This window comes from Acanthopagrus latus, chromosome 21 (genome assembly GCF_904848185.1).
Source record: "Acanthopagrus latus isolate v.2019 chromosome 21, fAcaLat1.1, whole genome shotgun sequence".
In the NCBI taxonomy this organism is placed as follows: Eukaryota; Metazoa; Chordata; class Actinopteri; order Spariformes; family Sparidae; genus Acanthopagrus; species Acanthopagrus latus.
Window position 1 is genome coordinate 13,968,789 of NC_051059.1, and position 9,292 is coordinate 13,978,080.

The following is a 9,292-nucleotide window of genomic DNA, read 5'->3' on the forward strand; positions in this document are numbered from 1 at the left end:
GCAAGTGAGAGGAAGAGTCAGTCAACACATCCAGTGGTTGAAATAGAAATGTATATGTATTTAAGAATATACAACAATATACACTTGATGAATTCTGTTTTCTGTTAGAAAAGCATCATAAAACTGTTGTGGTCAGGTTGAAAAATGTGTTAGTTTAGATGTGGGCAGTTTATAAAGAATTTTATCAAGTTGCATTGTGGGGATTCGACTTAGGATCGACTTTGTTGGTTAGGGACTGAAATGCTGTTTAGGTTGTCATTCATTCTTTTTCAGATCTGTCTCTTGTGAGACTCCCACCTTAATGAAACTATAGTTCTGAATCACCAGAGAACCTCTTCAAATTGCAGGCAATGTACCCACTTAACATTTGGACAAGTCATAGCAAAAAATGCATAGCTGTGATTAGTAACATTAATGATGGCTCAGTTCTAACAATTTCAGTGTGTCAGCACGTAAAATGTGAGCATGGGCCATGAGCTTATAAACCTGAAATGAATTCAGCATTTTGAATAGTTTTTTTTTTTTTTGACAGGTCAGTGGGTCTTATGTTGTACATTTGTACTTTATGCCACTGTTGACAGAAAATGGTTCATACGTTATTGGATCCAATTCAGATATTTCTTATGACCTTTACTGTTTGGCACACTTAATTAATGGCTAATATCTATATGAGACTTCTGAGATACTCCTAATACCACCCCAGTCGTAGCCAAGGGAAATTGATAATCATTTTATCACATTAATATATTAAAGCTGTCCCTCTTTGCTTGTTTCCCCATTATCCTAATTGAGTACAAATTGGTTAAGAGGGTGCAGCATAGCTATCAAGCTCCTTAGTTTTATCAGATGACGATTTAAGCCTCTGAGATCCTATTAGGAAGAAATCTGCTAATGTTTAAAGGCGCTGTGTCAGCTTACAAGGGGAAAGGGGGATGGTGAGCAGCAGGGGGATGACAGGGAGATGATGGAAAGGGAGGGTAAAACGCTGAGAGACTGGTCATGTGATCAACTTGAGCTCTGAAATGTCAGGGGAAAGCTGACTCTCTCACATCTTGTACAGTCGTAGATGTGCTGGTTCGTGATCATTTTGTGTGAGCCAACTAAGTTCAGGATCTTTTTACATTTTAAAGTTCATGTTTAGAATTTTTAAAGTTTCAAATAAAAACAAAACAAAACAATATCCCACATGGCTATAGATGACATGAGGTATAAACCTTTTTCTCATTATTCGCAACCAAAACAAGTAATCTGACTTACAAGTAACAGTGAGAAGCAGGCTGACAAATTGTGTTTACTGACAAGGAGTATACAAAGTTTTCCTGAGCCCAGTTATGATGTCCCATCCTTGTGAATAACTGAGCCTCTTTTCATATTTAATAATGATACTGTTAGCAGTTAACCTGTGTACCTGTGAAATATTCCAAATAGGTGGGGTTTTTCGGCATTCGGAAACTTTCTCAGTCTTTAATGAAGTAAAGCATTCATTATACAGTCTTCACTGTATTCAGGTGATCATATGTCAAAAACTATAAGCAAATTAAAAAATTATGTTTTATGTTTGTTTCATACAGCATCCTAACTTTTTGGAATCGGCTGTAGAGATGATTCGTAACTTTGCTTATTTACTTAAGTTTTGCTGTTTTGACTGTTTTCAGCCTTCTTTGTGGCCCCTCACACTGAATCTTGCAAAAAAGAGTGCTCATCAATGGGATATTATTGCCCCTTCAAAGATGTGATTATGTTTATCTTCAGTCTACACTCCACATATTGTAAAAACAGGACGAATGTTGGAATGTTGCAGAACGTGTCCCTAATCTCTGTGTCCAAGAAGCCTAAGCCCAAACAATGTGTCCTCACATAAGGACAGTGTATTAAAAGGTTAAGGGTTGACAAAGAAGCAGGTGGCTTTGAGTAAAGCTTTACTTGAGGATAGATCAGTGTCTAGTCATTAGCAGCATTAGCACATTACAGTAATGTTGTCAGCAAGGTAACAATTCACACCAGGAATGACTGATCAGAGTCAATGAGGTAATTCTATGAACATTATCTTATTATTCTGATCACCCACTCACACTGCATTGTTTTGATTTGGTTAAGAAAGCTGTACTCCTGTCATCATCCTCTGTGACTGACCTTGTGTGGGTCTGTGAGAACATAGTCTCTCCCATGCTGTGTTGCTGGTGGTTTTTCTTCATGCTTGTAGTTGACAATCATTTGTATAAACAACATACATTTAAGACAAGCAACAGCACTAACAACAATTACAAATGAACACAAGCCAATTACAAGCTCAGTGATTTATAACCAAAAATGAAAGCAGGTCCCCTGCAAAACAAAAGATCACCCAGCTACTAAAACACAGCTGAAGAGAAAAAAAATAAGGTTATCAGTTCACATACATTGGGAGAGACATTAATGCCCAGATACGAAAGACAATTGAGAGATGGCTTTAATGGGATTTTTTTAAGACTAACAATATCTCTGTTTGAGCCAAGAAGCATTGTTACAGATTTTTCCAGGTTTATACTATAACCTGAAAAGCAGCTAAAATGTTGTATAATCTCCAGCATAGCAGGTAAAGAGGTATCTGGGCTTTGTACAAATAAAAATGATATGTCATCTGCATACAATGCAATTTTGTAAGTGTTTTTGTCCATGTCTATACTGTGAATATATTGATATCTTTGCCTAATTTGCTTCGCCTGTTTGATCTGGCTTGACAAGTTCAGGGATTGCATTTTCAGTTGGTTTTGCAAGAATTTTTGAGGGGATTTTACTGTCAACATTAATGAGGCTGACAGGTCTGTAAGTGCTACTTCTATCAGGTGATTTGCCTTTTTCATTTATTAGAACAATATCTGCTGTAGTCAACATTCTAGTCAAAAAAGTGGATATTTTTGCCCCAAACTTCTTACAGAAATCTGGGCCATATCCATCTATCCTTGCAGCTGTCCTACTTTGTGAAACATTAATAGACTGTGCAACCTCTGTTTCCGATAAGAGTTTGCTCTATATTCCTGGCTAACATATGGTAATTTAATTTTGTTGTAAAATGTATTTATTTATTTCCATATCTTTGAAGCATTGGCAGATGAATCTGACAAAACGTGGTAGCACTACACAAGAACATCCAAAGTTTAAACTTGGAAAGGCAAAGAAATAAGACCAATCGTCATTTGCTTTAAGAGCACAGAGAGCTGATGAAGGCACATTTCATGATTTCATGATCAAACTGGTAGCCCATCGTATGACTCAGTACCCATGAAGTAGCACTCAGTTTCAAAAAGGTTGGTGACCCCTGTGTTAGAGTCACATTAAGGTTAGATTGATTTAGATTTTAAGTTATGGCCTAAAACTAGGCATTTGGTTTCATTGGTATGTGTTTAAAAATGTTATAGTCCTATAACTGAACACAGTGTTTAAAGCAGGAAATAAGCTTATTCATCTCACCCTCTCAGTTCAGATATACCTGTATGACCTGGAAAGATTCAATTAGGGACATTTGTGTTATAAGCCTACTTCTTTAGGTACCTGCAGTAATGTCGTCATTTCCATATTCGCATTAGATTTGACCTGTTTCTATTTAAGGGTGGTCTGCTCAGGCTCTGACCGTCTGGTAATAAGATTAGCTGTACCAAGAGCTGCAGCTTGGCGCAGTTCTGTGGTTACTTGATTTGCTTGGGTTCCTTCACCTTATTCCCATACACTGCCATGTCAGTACATGAACATCACCTCAGCATTTACTTAGATACTGTGTTGTGCTTCATAAAAAACGTGGGCCAGTATGAAAAACAACTACAATGGAACTTTTGCCATCAAAGGTATTTTAACAGTTTCTAAATAGTGCAGATTTATTACAGATGAGGCAAAGCCACAGCCTAGATCCTAGTCAGATGGAATATATAGCTTGAATAATCTTACTGATCACCCTACACCACTTGAATTCAAAGAAATCAGTGACATGTCTTATGCAGAATGCCACACTTTCAATTGGACAAAGAGACTTTAACTTCATTACAATCAGCATTGCTTGAGATGTTAAGATGATTAAATAATTATTGTTTTAAAGCACGCTGGCTAAGAGATGTGTTTAATGGCGGCATCTTGAAACCAAGCCATGACATGTTATTACACACGGAGCCTAATCTGCTTCTCTGGCTAATTTGAGCCCCAAGGAAATAACCTCCCACCTAATGCTACCTTATAATCCTCGATCGCATCCGTTGATGTCACACATGCAATACACATTGTCACACAGGCAAGCAGGTTCAAACTACCGGTTTCATGCCCACACACTTTTGTAACAAACTAAAATCAACTCTCTTGTGTTTATAACCACTTTGGTATTCGACTAGCAATAAAACAGCAACATTCATATTGTAATGGATTATTAAGGTCTGGGTTTGTCTAGTATTTCGATATAAGGAATGTCTTTTTTTTTATTAATTATGGAGTTGTACTGTCCACAAAATGAACTATTGTTACTTAATTTATTATGATATGTAGTACATGAGAGGTTTCAAGTTTTCTGAAATATGTTAGATTACAAAAAATACTCATTTGATGGATGGCTGCCTGCATGGATATTAGGCTTGCTGCATTAGTTGCTGTTAATGGTGTTACTTGGAGATAGGCATAAACCAATCACATAACTCGCCCACCATCCCCAACAGCGTTTACATTTATCATCCACGCTCATTAGCAAAAAGCAAAAGCACTTACATGGCAATATTTAAACCCAACTGAGATAAGGAACCTGATAACGTTTGACAAGGCAGCAGCCAAAGCAGCCCAGGGACTGAATCTGACCTGTGGCCCTTTGCTACTACATGTCATCCCTCCTCTCTCCCTCACCCTGTTTCCTGTCACTCTTTGTCTGTACTATGAATAAAGCCATGAAAAGGCCATGAATGGGGGAAAAGAAGTCAGCTACCTCACTGAGGACTTTAAGGTGTGCGGCCTGTTGATTGCAGCTCTTCATCAACACTTCTGCTTCACCTTGTTCCAGTACTCCCCCACTCACTGAATGAAACTACTCCCTACAATATTTCAAACTGATCCACTGTCTTTAAATCCCAAAAATGGCTGTTGTTTTGTTCTGCAGACACACTACTGAGTGCTGAATTCACGAAACAAGTTTCAACCTTGTCAGCTAATCTTTCACTAGCTAATTGCCTTTAATTGGAAGCTGCAGATGTTGGAAATTAGCATTAGCAGTAACTTATGACGGCGTTCTACTAATCTTAAGCATCTTTTCTTGTAAAATGTCAGGTGTAATCAGTAACACAAGCATTAAATGTTTATAAACTGATGGGAAAATTTAATCCGTTAGACATCCCTAAAGAATCTTTTGTCACTTGAGCGTCAACAAAATTTATGATGCCATGAATCCCTGGATAGTTCGATGGTTTGAAAATGCAGTCAGAAAAACCATCAGTCTGATACAACGTTGACTGTAAGGTACACCCGTTCAGTCCAATTTAATCCAATAATGATCTTCCCTGTAATTAAATCAACCTTAGTGAAATGAATGATCAGCTTTGGTTGACGGTATTGGATAAGTGTTGATTCAACTCTTTGGATTTTTTAAGGCTGTAGTTCATGGTGCTGTTATCGACTGCATCATATTAGAATGTGTATCTAACATCGCCTCTCTAAACTAATCTTTTCTTGATTTTTATAAGGCTGCACCAGCTTAGCAGGTGGCAATTTAAGACCAGTGAAGGATTGACAGAGTAATGGTATGTATCATTCCTGCACTGTTAACTGAAGGTGTGTCTTTTTGTCTAGACAAACATGAAGTGGGAGCCTACTTCAAGTAGTACTAATCACACCTGCTAATCCCTGCTTAATGGATATGTAGGTCATATTTTCTCTTTCTCTTTACAACCGCTGTCCACAGTATTAGACAGTTCAGTATGAACAAGTTAATTATGGTTACATTTGTCCATAAAATAATACAGCTTTTCTTTTCTGTTGTGTGAACTGCTTTCAGGAACAAAACAACATTATTGCATTTTAATATATTTAAGATTCTTGGTATGTGTACATCCATACAAAGCACATTAATTAATTAACTTTACCTGTTGTGCTTCACCAGTCAAATGTTTTGTCAGCCATGCTGTAAATATTTCATCCAAGGATCACAGTTTACTCACTTTTCTTTCACATGTTGCTTCTGGTGCTCCTTATACTCCTTCCTGGGCATACCTTTGGACTCTTGTGTTTTCTTTCCATCTGCTCCTGCATAATTGCTGTCCTCAGCATCTCCTCAAATAAAACCCTTCAAGTTTCCACTCAACATTTGAGTCATGACACAATACCGTAGCTCTATCTGAATAGCTATTATTCAGTCCTACAGGGAAAGGGAAGACGAGGGATAGTGGAGATAAGAAGGGTAATGCTAAAATCTAATCTTGTTAAAAACAACAACAAATTATTAACAAGAGTTGCTTTTTTCATTGACTGTTTGTCATTAATATTACAGTAGACTGTATCAATAACTTGTGTCTGAAGTAAAACCGCTAAAGAGCTTAGCTCATAATTGGAAGCCTACAGACGATGAAGAGTCTTTACCTTGCCAATTAAATGCTGCAGGATAGAGTCTGGTGACATAGGCCACTGCTTTCTACCTCACTAACATCACTAGTTACACAAGTAAACAAGTGTAATAATGAACACATCAAGGAATCATGTATCCCATAATGCAATCATTTCAATGCTCTGTAGAACTGTAAGCTGTCATACAGCGAGAGCAGAACTGCAGCTCAAGCAAGCTGAGGTGGAAGGATTGAACATTTAAGATAGCAGATACATTCAAATATACCCAGATTGGCAATGATACCAATGCTTTGAATTGGCATCAAGACATCTCTGTTGACAAAGGATCTTATATGAGGAATCTTGGTTTGATATTTGATCTGCTTTTATGTCTGTTTTGGTTCCAACTGACTCCTAAGAAAATATCTAGAACTTAAGCTTGGCACATAAGCTGGACTTTATGAATATCAGCTGGTTTCTGTCTCTGGTTTTGCACTGGGAAGGCAAAGTACAGCATTATTTGAGATATAACAGACTGAGACTCAGTCATACAGTAGATACACTATGTTTCTTGACTCTTACCAAAACAATGAGCCAAAAGCTGAAACCTTTGTACAGCTGCAGAGCAGATAGAGCCTTGCCACTAGAGAACCTTCTACAGTATATAGAGCAATTTCAGTTTGTCAATTAAAAAAACTGTTCATTGTTTAAATGAAGGTGTGGATGTTACAAACAAGATCTGTAAAGGCAAATTAATATACCACAAAAGTCCTTTATAAAACTTATAAAACAAAGAACTAGAGGATTAGAGGAACATTAAGAACATAAGAAAAAGGATAAACCTACACATATAAGTCAGAAGAAGCAGAGGGACAATCAAAAATATACTGTAAAAACCTGGAAGGAAGTATTACAATTGCAATATGTGGATAATCAACTCTCATTATTGTGCCTTTAACCCAATTTATGGGAAGTCATGGATATGTTATAATGCCTGTCTCAGTATAATCTTTAATAGTTACACATAATGTTTTTCAGGATTATTGGCATGTCCTGAAGGGACCTCTGCTGCCAGTGGATTTGTGAAGGGTACTCAAGAAACTGTACCGACTTACAGTAAGATATCCCTGATCATCTCCTGTGTCCAGTACGAGGCCTTATCTTCCTAAGACTCAGTTTTTGAGGGACCTTGTTGACTTAACACCACTGTGACCTAGAACCTTTGTACCCAACACAGAACTAGTATGCCTCAAGATAATCCCCTGACCTTAAAGACCTCAAGAGCCATCAGAAGTAGAGACTTAAGCCATAATTTTGTGAATCCATCCAGGACAGTTTGGAGCTTTATATGAATATTTTGATGTCTTATTTTGATAAACATTTTGATGGCGAACTAGAGCCTTCACAAAAATGCCACAAGGCGGCCATTGCGATCTTACTGTCCGCCATAAGTGAACTCTGTATTTTGCATCATATCTGCGGAATCCAACATGACACCAGAGAAATGGTGATGTTTACCCCTATGTTTTGGTGGTCAAGGATTACAATGATACCATATGCAACATCATAAACTGTTCAGGTAAACAGTTAATCCTGAATTCAGTGACATTATGAGAAGGAAATAACAGTATCTGAGAACCTGGGAGAGACTTAATATCATGTGAGTTGCATGCATGTTTTAAAGATGCTTGAAGTTTAATCCTTTAATTCATTAACCCTGTTACATTGTCTGGTTACTATCGATTCAAACCACTTGCATATGAGTAATTTGAGCATAGCCAAGGGTACAAAGCTGATGATTAATTTACTGTAGTTAAGTCATTGTGTTGAAAAAAATTGTAAATCCACCAAGGGAAAAATGTTCTGACTTTCCCACGTGCTGACTTTACTGTCTTTATTACAGCTACTGGACTTCACATAAGGACTGTTTCTGGACTGACAAAGAACTGTATGTTGAGGGTAATCTTTTTTTGAGGAGAATGCAGTCTCTTAAATTATTATTATTATTATTATTATTATTATTATTGTTATTATTATTAATAATAATAATAATACATTTTATTTGATGGTGCCTTTCAAGTTTCCCAAGGTCAATTTACATAGAATAAAAGCATAAAATTATTTTTTATAATACTTGTTTGATACCTCCACAGTTTATAAAGTCATGTTATGGATTTGTCACTTTGATGCTCTCTTTTGTTGACTCTAGATGTATTTTTACAATTTTAACCTGCTTCGCTTGTGATGTGGTTAACATTGTGAAAGTGTTTACTTACACCCATACCCCGACCTTTTCCTAAACATAATCAAGTAGTTTTGTTGCATAGACCTAACTGTGGCAGAAAGCAGAAAACAAAACTACAAATAAAAAGTCAGATGAATTTGAAAATAAAGAAAAATATGTAACAATATTCTCTACATTGGACACCTGGGGTTCAGGATCTACTCTAAGAACATGTTATTTCCCTATTATTCATCCATCAAGCTCCTTTGTTTTCTGGGCTGTAGTAAGCATTACAGTCTCAGTTGCTGACAAAAAAGATATCTAGTGATTAAACTGCTTAAATAACCTTACATGAAGTTTTTAATTAGTATTCAGTAAATGTGCTCATTCTTTTTACGTATCAAACCCGAAACCTGTGATGAGCATGTGTTTCAATTTTATAGCCACATTTTTTTTTTTTTTTTTCAGGAACGACAACCCTGGACATGAAGACTTGTGGGAAAATTGGGATAAGGGCCCTCAGTTTTT